The sequence below is a fragment of the Cherax quadricarinatus genome, chromosome 33, assembly GCF_038502225.1.
Source record: "Cherax quadricarinatus isolate ZL_2023a chromosome 33, ASM3850222v1, whole genome shotgun sequence".
NCBI lineage: Eukaryota > Metazoa > Arthropoda > Malacostraca > Decapoda > Parastacidae > Cherax > Cherax quadricarinatus.
The window spans coordinates 32,325,512-32,340,088 of NC_091324.1; positions in this window are offsets into that span (position 1 = coordinate 32,325,512).

Sequence of the window (14,577 nt, forward strand, 5' to 3'; positions counted from 1 at the left end):
AAATGGTTTTAACAACTAAGATATAATTAAATATAGGGAACACTTAGCTGATTGATAAAAGACAGCAAATCATCTACACAGCCGCCCCTGCAGACTAGGTCTTGAATTGTTGTCATGATCATCTCTCAACAGGCTGGAATGAGTTATAATTTGTAAGATTATAAATTACCCCTAGGGGGTGTTATGTCAGCATATTTCATTCACTGATGTCTGACGAACTTACTTGTGTGGACTCAAAAGTCCGCACCTAACTGCCGACTATAGGTTGATTACAAACTCCTTGCGACTCAAGAACTGCGCAGTCCCCCGTACTTCAAGAAATTCATAGCCTACCTTGCTCTTGTAGCGTGAGCTATGGTGTTCTTTACACCTACGACAGATATTGGTGACATGATAGAAGCTGATGTGTCCTTGGATGCCCATGTCTTCCATAGTCTAGAAATACACACACTGGTACACTATGTTCCACAAGATTTGCCTTTATTGTTCACAATCTTATCACTAAAGAAGCTGATCACACTTCTCTTAAGTGTATATTGTGTTTTATGAGACACATTGTTCACACTAACGCACAGATCGTTCTTTGTTGGTTATCCTGGCGTCAATGTCACTCTCAGTAGAGTCAAAAGTAATCTGAAGATGCCACAGCGCCCCACGCCATTACTGCCCCCAGCACAAAGGAAAAGCTGACATAGTACCTTTGCTTCCTTGCCACTTCCTCCATGAGGCAAAGCAGAATGTTTAAATCTTGCTGTCTTATGCATAGACAACAGTGTCCACTAACTTTACTATGGTAATAAAGTGGGAGCAGGATTTTCCTTAATTGTCCTGCTAAGGTAAGAGATGTACTATCTCTTATTAAAATACACTCTGCATCATTGGACTGCAAGGAGTGGCAGTCGTTTGACCACGTCGCATACTCGTACTACATCTGCGATCAATTACTTGCTGTAGCAGTAAACAAGATATTTGCCCCTTCTGAGAGGGCTGGGCCCCTCAGGGCTGAAGGGGCTGAAGGGGCTGAAGGGGCTGAAGGGGGCTGATGGGGGCTGATAGCCCCCTCCTGGAGAAAATTTCTCCACACTGGGGGACAGCGGAGGTTCGCTGCAGGTGAACTATTCATCACTTAACTTTAATTTGATTTTCTCACTCTCCACCACTGCTGCTTGTCTTTTCTGGACAGCTTTAGTCGGTGTGTTTTCTGGAGAATCACTAATTTTGTTTGCAACACTGTGTAATTCTAACGGCACTAGTTTATTTATTGTCCGCTTATTCACTACACCTTTGCTCAAAACATCAACTGTCCTGATGATTCCATTTGCATCAGGATATATGGTCACAATTTTTCCAAGTTTCCATTGGGACCTCGGACCATCATTGTCAATAATCACTATGTCACCAGGTCTTAAGGACTTATGATTTTCAGGAACACCAGCTCCATAGAAGTGTTCTGTCAATGAGGTGAGAGAGTCTTCTCGCCAAATTTTCTCCCAACGTTCAATCACTTTATTAAGGTGTTTGAATTTACGTCTGAGTTGCTCAAGTTCGAAATAAGTAGGATCCTCTATGATTTCTTTATCATTCATGGGAGGAACAGGTTCGAGCCTTCTGCCATGGAGTAAATGAGATGGACTTAACACTTCTAAATTGTCCAGATCATCGGTAACATAAGTTTAGAGGTCTGTTAACTCTATTTTCTATTTCAGTTACAACTGTACGGAATTCTTCTAAGTCTATTCTCTGACGATGAAAAGTCTTCCTTAAACAACGTTTTACAATGCCGATCATTCTTTCATAAAATGCCAATAAGTGGCTTTGGCATGCTGCTCTTACCTGTATTTTTTTGTACCTCTGTATGTATGCTAAAATTTCTAAATAAATAAATAAAATCAGCCGTTCCATGGAGATTTAGGAGGAATGTATCTCCAACGACACCTGCGTTGATTCAGCATCTGTTGCACTTCTGGTTGATCAAAGATCTTGCTTATATAAGCAGCACCAGCAACAAAGTTCGTTGCATTATCTGAAATTATCAGTCTGGGACATGCCCTTCTGGCTGCAAACCTTCTGAATAATTTGATAAAGGCTTCAGCAGACATGTCAGTGGCTACTTCTAGATGTACTGCTCTAGTTGTAGCACAAGTGAACAAACAGATGTACACCTTGATGGGAACTTTGTCAACTGTTTTGGCTAAAATTATTGGTCCAGTGTAATCTACACCTGTCACCTCAAATGGAGTGATATGATAAACTCTTTCAGAGGGATATGGAGGTGGACCTGGATACTGACATACTCGCATATCATAGTGACGACAAGTAATACAGTCCTTTATTTGTTTTTTCACACTTTGTCGATCTTGAGGTATCCAGTAGCATTGTCATATATGACAAAGTGTGTCAGCTACCCCACCATGTAACACGTTACTGTGGGCGTTTTGCACAATCAGTTTTGTTAGCCAATGATTCTTGGGGATCAATATTGGAAGAATTATGAATTCTTCCTCGACATCTTATAATCTTTTTTGAGTCGAGATAAAGTCTTAAAGAATTAATCATAACAGGTTTCTTTGGGGATTTATCTTGTGTTTCTAGAAATTTATATTCTGTAGAGAAAACATCTTTCTGTATTAGTTTCACCCAATATTTAATGGGTTCAAGACATTCATAATTAGGTTTTATTCCTTTAATGAATTCAAAGACAAGAGCTGTAACTCTTAATAGTTTACCCAAAGATGAGTATTTAGATCCATCAATGACTATTTCTGTCGTGTCTTCAGTATTTACACAACTTATTTCTGCTGTGTTCAAGCAGACTGTTTCTTTTGGCATAATGTGAGCTTTTTGCTGAGGCCAGTTATTTTCATTAGAGAGCCAGTTCGGTCCGTGGAGCCATAATTTATTATCCACAAATTTCTTGAGTGGGACACCACGTGACAACATGTCAGCTGGATTCTCTTGGGTAGAGACGTGGAGAAAGAGATAATCTCTCTGCATCTCTTTTATTTCTGCTACTCTATTCTGTACATAGACCAGCTTACTCTTATTATTTCTTAACCACTGGAGAACTGTTTCATTATCACTCCATATCACGGTTTTTTCAATAGTGAGATGATCAAGTACTTTGTTGAGATAGACAGCTAATTTTGTACCTACATAGAGTGTCGTCAGTTCCAACTGTGGTACTGTTCTGACCTTCAAGGGTGCTACCCTGGCCTTTGAAGTAATTAGTGTACTTCCTTTAGCATTACTCATGTAAGCTACAGCGCCATAACCTCTGGTTGACGCATCACAGAACACATGTAATGTGTACTTGTTTCCCTCTTGACCTATTTGTCTGGGAAATTTAATTTGATGAATTTGTTTAAACTCCTTGGATATTTCATCCCATGCTTGACTCATTTCTAGAGGCAAGTTCTCATCCCATCCAATTTTAAGCTTCCATGCATCTTGCATAAGCATTTTACCTTTTATGGTAATCTGTGAGACGAGTCCTAGAGGATCAAAACATTGTGATACCCCTGACTGTAAACTACGTTTAGTGAGTGTACTGCATGATTTATTATTTATCCTTTTGAGACTCAAAGTATCTTCCTGTGTGTTCCAATTAAGTCTCAGCATGTTGTTGCAATCAGGAATTTCAGTTTCAGGGAAATCTTCTTTGATAAGTTCCCTTAATTACATTGAATTATTATTCCACATCCTTAGAGTCATATTTGCTTCTTTCATCTCATTGTTAGCTTCTCTGTATAAGGATTTCAAATCCTCCTCTTTATTCACAGTACCTTGAAGATTGTCCACATAGAAACTTTTCTTTAAGATTTCTTTGAAGGGACTTTCAGATTTCTTCAAATGTGTATTTAGAGTAGCTTCTAGTAAGAATGGAGAGGATGTTGCACCAAATAATACTGATTTGAAACGATAAGTTTTCACAGGACTTTGAGGATCATGTGGATTTTCGGGCCACAAGAACCGAGTATAATCTCTATTTCTTATAGTCCTACTCTTAATAAAGCTTTGGAAATATCAGCCGTGTAGGCATATGGGTTTGTGCGAATTGTCATAAGCACGTCTCCAAGCTTCTCAGTTAGTGAGGGTCCGGTCATCAGACAGTCATTAAGACTTGCTACATCTTTATTTGCACGTGCGCTGCAATTATATACAACACGTAGTGGAGTGGTTTCAAAATCTTTTCTGACTCCATAGTGCGGGAGATAATGAGCATCTGTCTTCAACTTATCTTCGACTACTTCATCAATGAATTTATTGTCCAACTGTTCTTGTATGATATTATCATAGACAGTCAGTAGCTCTGGATTCTTCCTGAGCTCATGTATTTGTGCTTTCATCTGTCCGAAAGCCATGCGATAATTGCTAGGCAGATGTGGTGGATTTAATTTCCATGGTAACCTAACCCAATACTGTCCATCTTTATATTTGACAGTGTCCAAATATTGGTTATAAGTCTGAGACTCTTGTGGGCTTGGTTTATTTACATCAATACCTATCGCGTCTAAATCCCACAACTTATCAACTGGTTTATTCATTTCTTCCAGTAATGATAATTTTTGCTGTGGTACATGATCAGCGGTTATTCTTGTAACTAGTACATTTTCCACTGAATCAATATCAGCATCTTTCCCACTTTGAGAGGGAATGGGACCACATATCATGTGGCCTCCTGCTGTTTTCAGCAAGTGAACATCATGTTTACTTATTATATTTTGCACAAAACAGTGATAATAATCACTTCCAGTGACTAAATCAATTGGACTAATTGTGTCCGTCTGTATATCAGGACAGGCTAACTTGACCTTAGCTGCTTTCAGTGCTGCAATTGTTTCTTTTAATCTCTGGATCTGCACAGACTTAAGCAAATCATCTACTATCACAGCTTCTACTGTCTTTTTCCTGTTTCCTAAACCAACAGTGATTTTGGCTAGGTCATATGTCTGTTTACCAGAATTGTGGAAAAAACCAGCTATATCTAACTATTTTGGCATAGGGTTGTTTATTCAGTTTCTGCAACACTGTTCTTCTTATGAAGGACCTTTGTGAGCCTTGATCAAATAGTGTTAGCACATTGGTTTTGTGTAATTTATTAGATAACTCAACTCGAGCTATCGGGAGAGCAGTTGCTTTAAACTTATCTCTCACATTTAATGCTGTTGCTTGTTGACTTCCTGATTCTGTGGAAGTCTGCTGCTGTTCAGCAAAAGTATTTGGGCATAATGCTGTATGATGCATACCCTTGCATTTAAAACACTTCTTCAGTGAGCATTTTCCTCCCTTGTGTTCACCTAAACACTTGATGCACCTTTTCAGCTGATGAACACGTTGTTTACGTGCCTCCATTGATGTGTATTGACTGCAATACTGTGCCCAATGTGTTCCATCACAAAGTACACATTTTGGAGTACGTTTATGTGTGACAGTCTGTTTACTGTCTGTTGTATTCACAGCTTGATAAATGCCTATATGGGATTTCCCATTATGTGGTTTAGTGGGAGTAGGTATACTCTTTTTATACTGAGTTGAAGGTTGATTATCCACTGGATTTGTGGATTTTTCATCTTGTCTCGTTGCTTGCATGCATGAAACTATTGTTTGTAAACCATTGCTAATTTCTTCACAAGTGAAATAGCGTTTATTGAACATAATATTTAATCGTTCAATAGTTTGTGGTGACAACTTATCCTGTACAATACCACTGATAAACCAATCACATTGTCTAAGGTCATATCTAGCATCTAGAGATCTGAGACTATTGTCTGTGATTCTAAGTGCCTGTAAGTCTGAAAAACAATGTTTGGGTGGCTTCAAGCTTGATATTAAGACTGCATGTCTAACTCTGGCCTTGTCAGCATCAACGTAATTGTCTGCTAAGACACATAAGGCTATTTGATAATTGCCTTTAACAAGACATTTAAAATAATTGAACTTAGCAATCTCATCTATGTCAGTTCGTGAATTTACTATTCATTGAAAACCACTAATGAATTCTTCATAATTATGACCTTGGAAAATAGGTAATGACAAGGTAGGTAAGCTTGGTAATGGTACACTTGTTGTTGTTGTTACAGGTGTAACAGGTGTTTGACCACTAGTTACAGTAGGTCTCTGTGACAGAGTTTTGCGGCAGATAGCCTGTACTCCTGTCCACCTTAATTGTTGATTACTAAAAGTATCCAAAACATTTTTAATTTCATCCTCAGATGGGTCTGATTCAAGAAATTTATTTTCATAATGTGTATAGTCTGAATTAATTATTTCCAGACGTTGTGTAAGTAATTCAAATTTGACCTCAAGATTATCAAATTCTATGTTTGTATTTTGAGTTAATCCTATACAGACTGAAATTAGATTTTCTAATTGTGTAATCTTAGTCTGTAAAGACTGAAACTGAGTTTTCAAACAAGCCATTTTAATGGTATACTGAAAATTCTAACACCACACTTAGAGAGTTTAAAAAACACTGTACTGCTATAAACAGCTGAGTTTTTGTTATGCTTAAGTCAGCAATAATCGAGTCAGACACTACTGACCCACTAAGCTTAACCTCAGGGTCAATGACCATGAAGGGTATAGAGTACATATGGCTGGTGTTTATGGCTTGAGTTTGCTGTGTCAGCCTGACAACGATGATTAGTCGTAAATAACGTTATACACTTCATTCACTATACACTATAAATGTCATTGTATAACTGTAAATCACACGTGAATATTACACATATATAAATGTCACTGTTAATATACATTTGAAAGCTTACACTTTATATATAAGTTCCTTTAATATAACAGGTATATCTATAAGAAACAAACTTTAACACAATCTTGTCTCTTAATTTCTGCCTATAAACATTATAAACACTATGAGTATATACACTCAGACAAACTGAGCATCAGTTGGGTTGTTGTTGTCGTAGTCAGCGCTTCTTCGAGCTTGTAGCAGTGGATGCCGGGTGCCATCCCCCGTTTTCTTATTGGGTGAGTCACCCAGCTCCCGTTTTCTTTGGGTGAATGCTGGGTGAGTGCCCATTTTCTTTTGGCTGCCCATTCTCTGTTGAGTCTTGAGGGACTCCTTTATACTGATTTAAATTGTAAAACACTAGTTTTACAGCTTTTTTCGAAGGACCTTGGCTCGTAGGTTATTTGTACACTGTAGTACAACATATTTGGACCACAGTGTGGCCTTTATCCGGTTCGAGCACGACCAAAATGTTGAGAAATGGTTTTACCAACTAAGATATAATTTAAATATAGGGAACGCTTAGCTGATAAAAGACAGCAAATTGTCTACACAGCCGCCCCTGCAGACTAGGTCTTGAATTGTTGTCATGATCATCTCTCAACGGGCTGGAATGAGTTATAATTTGTAAGATTATAAATTACCCCTAGGGGGGGTTATGTCAGCATATTTCATTCACTGATGTCTGACAAACTTACTTGTGTGGACTCAAAAGTCCGCACCTAACTGCTGACTATAGGTTGATTACAAACTCCTTGCGACTCAAGAACTGTGCAGTCCCCCATACTACAAGAAATTCGTAACCTACCTTGCTCTTGTAGCATGAGCTATGGTGTTCTTCACACCTTCGACAGATATCGGTGACTTGATAGAAGCTGAAGTGTCCTTGGATGTCCACATCTTCCATAGTCTAGGAATACGCACACTGGTACACTATGTTCCACAAGATTTGTCTTTATTTATTCACAATCTTATCACTAAAGAAGCTGATCACACTTCTCTTAAGTGTTTATTGTGTTTTATGAGACACTTTGTTCACACTAACGCACAGATCGTTCTTTGTTGGTTATCCTGGTGTCAGTGTCACTCTCAGTAGAGTCAAAAGTAATCTGAAGATGCCACAGCGCCCCACGCTGTTACTGCCCCCAGCACAAAGGAAAAGCTGACATAGTACCTTTGCTTCCTTGCCACTTCCTCCATGAGGCAAAGCAGAATGTTTAAATCTTGCTGTCTTAAGCATAGACAACAGTGTCCACTATCTTTACTATGATAATAAAGTGGGAGCAGGATTTTCCTTAATTGTCCTGCTAAGGTAAGAGATGTACTGTCTCTTATTAAAATACACTCTGCAACACTGGACTGCAAGGAGAGGCAGTCGTTTGACCACGTCGCATACTCGTACTGCATCTGCGATCAATTACTCGCTGTAGCAGTAAAGAAGATATTTGCCCCTCCTGAGAGGGCTGGGCCCCTCAGGGCTGAAAGGGGCTGAAGGGGCTGAAGGGGGCTGATGGGGGCTGATACCCCCCTCCTGGAGAAAATTTCTCCACAATATATATATATATATTATTATTATAATTATTATTATTATTATTAATATAATTACTATTACGTACACATTATGGGCTGCACACTTTGCCATAATGCGCTAACCACTTAAAAACGAGCAAAAAGAAAGCAGAAAATAAATTAATGTATTTCCATCATCGAAAATAAGCCTATGTACAATATATACAGCGATGTACAAATAGGCAAATGCAAGCAAAACACACAGTAATTTGGGGTCCTGCAAAATTTATTCTTGTGACTGGTAAGTGAGGTTATGGGGCTGCAACATCTGCACTTTGCAGAATCTTCTATAAAACCTTATCATTCCCAAGAACATTTGCAAGGACTCCTTATCACGAGGAACGGTATAACTTTTATTGCCAACACTTTGGCAAATTTAGACACTATTTTGCCACTACCTGGAGCAGCACCTTGTATCCAGGTTTTTTAACAGATTTTAAGTTGTCCTTAGTTTTGAGTAGATTTTAAGTTGTTCTTAGTTTAGAGTAGATTTTAAGCTTGCCCTAGCCAACAGACACACCACGTGCTATCTCGATGAGGGATCATAAGGTGTTTTGCAGACGTCTACTCCCATTCTTCCTTCCTTCAGCACTTGTTGGGGGCCTCTCACATTGTGTCCAAAACTCAGCACAAAGGGACTGTACCCCACTGATTTCTATACAGTTTCTCGCATTGCAAATAACAACAGAGGAGAGAATTCATCCCAATCTCTACGAAAATGCATGCAATACATAAACATCTTAGGTTGTAGGGTTTGGTGAAAGCGTTCGAAGGCATCTTATGATTCAGAATGATAAGCTGTGGAGAGTGTTTGATTAGTTCCTAGCTTATTTACAACTTCTCTGGATGATTTTGCTGTAAAATTAGTGTCCTGGTCACTCTGGACACATTGGAGAATGCCAAAATGGGAAATAAACTTAATGATACCTAGTAGTTTTATCCAAAATGGTAAACAGATAATGGTTACCTGACTTGGCTGTTGGTAATGGTTCCACACAGCTGGTAATTAAGTCCCCAAATGGCTCTCTATCTGCGGGTATGTGATGAAGTGATGCGGGTCTATTATAGTGTAAATAACAAAAAGGCACAATACCATAACTGGAACAATACACAAATAACCAGTGCAACTTTAAAAATGATCCAAGTGAACATTAAAATGGTATGCAATACCGACAGGTTGGTAGGTAAGACACATAGGCAACAGTTAGGCAACTTCATTCCGAAACGTTTCGCCTACACAGTAGGCTTCTTCAGTCGATTACAGAAAGTAGGCAGGAGCAGTAGAGATGTGAAGTCGTAGATTTGAAGTTGTCAGTCCCTCAGCCTGGAGAAGAGTCCTGTTCCATAGTCTGAAACAGTCTGTGTAGGCGAAACGTTTCGAAATAAAGTTGCCTAACTGTTGCCCATGTGCCTTACCTACCACCAAATGGTCCAAGTCGGACCGATACGTCGTCGTAAGCTCCCTTCTCCTATGTGCGGGTTATTTGTGTACTGTTATAGTGTCTTGGTTTACCCACTTGCTGAAACTCACAACAGAAATAAATGCAACTTCACACATCTTGTCTTATACATGGTAAATAAAAATGTTTTAAGATTCTCTAAAGGGTTTTAATGGCCCCCAGATGTCCCCGTAAGGAAGAATTCTGAGCCATTGAACCCACTACAAGGTTGTGTTTAATTTCTTATTTAACCGGGTGATCTGAACTGGATTTGCCCATAGCGGCTTTAAAGCTTCCCGAAGGGACAGTCTCTCGGGCATGGAAACAGAAACATCTGGCAATCCTGCGACCCCAGAATAGGAAGACTTAATCAGGGATTTTTCATAAGATTTGTGAGGCCCTGACCAGTTTTCCTAGTAAGATAAATTGTCGACCCCCAGATTGCAGTCTTCCAAGGATAGGTCAGCAATCTTTTTAGACATTCCTTTGGACATTGCCCGAGTTATGGCCAGCATGGAAGAAGAGGCTTCGGTGGTTATCATGAGCTCGGGAGAGCACCTAGAATTTAGAATAATATTGCCAAGCAATAATACAGCATATTTGATGGAGAATCCCCCCAGACACACCTAGAGTTTAATACTCAATATAATTCAGGTAATAAAGATTATATGCAAATAAGCAGAAAACACAGCTAACCTTCTAATAACAGTTTAATGGTAATTTAATGAGATCTCAGAAATTGGAAGTACTCCCTCTTGTAAGAGGATGCAATAAGCCCCGGTATCCCTTAAGGTTGATAACCTCAATGGGACTTTCATTCTCCTTAAGGGAGACTTGGCTGTGATGGTAAAAGGGATACCTCACTGGCCTCTATTTCCTGCTGATTTTTTTTCAGCTGGAAGGATAGCTATTTTCCTTAATGGTAGTAGCCTATTAACTTACCATTATCCGCTGGGTTAGCTAACATGAGGCATTAGCCTTTATGCGACCAGGCTTACGACAGTGATAGCAGGTGATGGGTTCAGGATTCGTGTCTTATGCTCCATGATGACTGTGAGACAGACGTCGTTGTTGACCATGCTGACTGTGAGACAGACGTCGTTGTTGACCATGCTGACTTTGAGGCAGACGTCGTTATTTACCATGCTGACTTTGAGGCAGGAGTTGTTATTCACCATTCTGACTTTGAGGCAGACGTCGTTATTCACCATGCTGACTTTGAGGCAGACGTCGTTGCTGTAATCCAGCCATCCTCTTTGTAATCCAATCAGAGGTCCCTCCACGACAATCAGTTCATACCAGTCTGCTGGGAAATAAACTTACAGAGCCACTTGGACAAGAAGCAGTTGGCCCCAAAAGTGTTAGTAAGCCTGGCCGACTCTAATACAGTTGCCACTGAATGATCTTCTAAGAACGCCGAGCCTATGCTTCAACTGACTCAAGAAGGCTGTCAATTAGGACCATTTGTACTAACCCATTATAATTAAGGACACCAGTGGCTTTTTACAGCTTAGTGAGCGTTTTAGATTGCCCACGAACAAAGTCCACATAGGACTGACCCAGCTGACACCTGCTCAATTTAAATCCAGGCCTATACTTGGCGGGAATGCACTGATATGCACCAATTACAACTGCTTTCACAACATCGTAATTAACAAATTCATCATCATCCAATCCAGCTATAAACTCCAGTGCTTTTCCGTATAATATTGTATAAACGAGTGCTGCCAAATGCTGGAATGGCCATCGCAACTCTCAAGCCTGTTTTTAAAAAGACTAGAGAAATTATTCAGGCTCACAATTAGAAAACCGTGGTACCAGCAACACAAAGTTTTGAGCAATGAAATTGCTAACCACAGTACACTGAAAATGCCTCCTCTCCTCTTTGTCAGACTCCTTACAAAATGAATGTAGCTCCTTGGTTGTCTCAAGGTTGAGTTTAGTCAACTCGAGCGATAATGAAGCTGACTCCCACCAAGACAATCCTGACTCACCGCCAGTTTCCCCATATTGCTGTTGGTTGGAGAAATTTTCTCCAGGACGGGGGTATCAGCCCCCTTCAGCCCCCTTCAGCCCTTTCAGCCCTGAGGGGCCACTCAGAAGGGGCGAGCGTCTTGTTTACTGCTAGAGTGAGTAATTGATCACAGATGCTATGCCACGTAGTCAAATGACCTCTGCTCCTTGCAGCGGTGTTGCAACGTGTATTTTTATAAGAGACAGTACATCTCTTACTTAGCAGGACAATTAAGGAAAATCCTGCTCCCACTTTATTACCATAGTAAAGATAGTGTACATTGTTGTCTATGATTAAGACAGCAAGAAACAAACATTCTGCTTTGCTTCATCGAGGAGGTGACAAGGATGCAAGGTACTAGGTCAGTGTTTTTTTTTTGTGCTGGGGGCAGTGACGGCATGGAGCGCTGTGGCGTCTGGCAGACTATCTTTGACTCTACTACGAGTGACGCTGATGCCAGGATAACCAACAAAGAACACTGATCTGTGCGTTAGTGTGACAAAGTGTCTCAAAACACGATAAACATCAGAGAAGTGTGATCAGCTTCTCTTGTGATACATTGTGAACAATAAAGACAAATCTTGTGGAACATAGTGTACCAGTGTGCGTTTCCTAGACAATGGAAGACGTGGACATCCAAGGACACTTCAGCTTCTATCAAGTCACCGATATCTGTCGAAGGTGTTGAGAACACCATAGCTCACGTTACAAAGAGCAAGGTATGTTACGAATTTCTTGTAGATCGGGGGATTGCGCAATTCTTGAGTCACAAGGAGTTTGTAATCAACCTATAATCGGCAGTAAGGTGTGGACTTTTGAGTCCAAACAAGTAAGTATTTCGTCAGCCATCATCGAATGAAATATGCTGACATAACACCCCCTAGGGGTAATTTATACTTACAAATTGTATCTCTTGACAGCCCACTGTTGTGATGGTTTCGACAGCTTCTAGACCTCGTCTGCAGGGGCGGCTGTGTAGACGATTTGCTGTCATTTATCAGCTAAGTGTTCATTATATATAGTTATAATAAACACAGCAGGTAAGGCCAAAAATCTCAACAGAGTTTTGGTCGTGCTCGAACCGGATAAAGACCACACTGTGGTCCAAATATGTTGTACTACAGTGTACAAATAACCTATGAGCCAAGGTCCTTCGAAAAAAGCTGTAAAACTAGTGTTTTACAATATAAATCAGTATAAATGAGTCCCTCCAGACTCAATCACAGAGAATGGGCAGCCAAAAGAAAACGGGCGCTCACCCAGCGTTCACCCAACGAAAACGGGAGCTGGGTGACTCACCCAACAAGAAGACGGGGGATGGTATCCTGCACCCTCCATCAACTGCTCCAATCTTGAAATCGCTGATTAAGACAACACCCAAGTGATGTTGTTTGTCTGAGTGTATATATATACACAGTGTTTATAATGTTTATAGACAGAAATTAAGAGACAAGATTGTGTTAAAGTTTGTTTCTTATAGATCTACCTGTTATATTAAAGGAACTTATATATAAAGTGTAAGCTTTCAAATATATATTAACAGTGAAATTTATATATGTGTAAGTAATATTCACGTGTGATTACAGTTATACAGTGACATTTATAGTGTATAGTGAATGAAGTGTATAACATCGTTATTTACGATTAATCATCATGGTCAGGCTGACACAGCAAACAAGCCATAAACACCAGACACATGTACCCTGTACCCTTCATGGTCATTGACCCTGAGGTTAAGCTTAGTGGGTCAGTAGTGTCTGACTCGATTATTGCTGACTTAAGCATAACAAAAACTCAGCTGTTTATAGCAGTACAGTGTTTTTTAAACACTCTAAGTGTGGTGCTAGAATTTTCAGTATACCATTAAAATGGCTTGTTTGAAAACTCAGTTTCAGTCTTTACAGACTAAGATTACACAATTAGAAAATCTAATTTCAGTCTGTCTAGGATTAACTCAAGATACAAACATAGATTTTGATGATCTTGAGGTCAAGTTTGAATTATTTACACAACGTCTGGAAATAATTAATTCAGACTATACACATTATGAAAATAAATTTCTTGAATCAGATCCATCTGAGGATGAAATTAAAAATGTTTTGGATACTTTTAGTGATCAACAATTAAGGTGGACAGGAGTACAGGCTATCTGCCGTAAAACTCTGTCACAGAGACCTACTGTAACTAGTGGTCAAACACCTGTTACACCTGTAACAACAACAAGTGTCCCATTACCAAGCTTACCTACATTGTCATTACCTATTTTCCAAGGTCATAATTATGAAGAATTCATTAGTGGTTTTCAATCCATAGTAAATTCACGAACTGACATAGATGAGATTGCTAAGTTCAATTACCTTAAATGTCTTGTGAAGGGAGAACCCTATGAACTGATTAAGTCATTTCCGGTGGTTAAAGGTAATTATCAAATAGCCTTACGTGTCTTAGCAGACAATTACTTCGATGCTGACAAGGCTAGAGTTAGACATGCAGTCTTAATATCAAGCTTGAAGCCACCCAAACATTGTTTTTCAGACTTACAGGCATTTAGAATTACATTAGACAATAGTCTCAGATCTCTAGATGCTAAATATGACCTAAGACAATGTGATTGGTTTATCAGTGGTATTGTACAAGATAAGTTGTCACCACAAACTATTGAACGATTAAATATTATGTTCAATAAACGCTATTTCACTTGTGAGGAAATTAGCAATGGTTTACAAACAATAGTTTCATGCATGCAAGCAACGAGACAAGATGAAAAATCCACAAATCCAGTGGATAATAAACCTTCAACTCAGTATAAA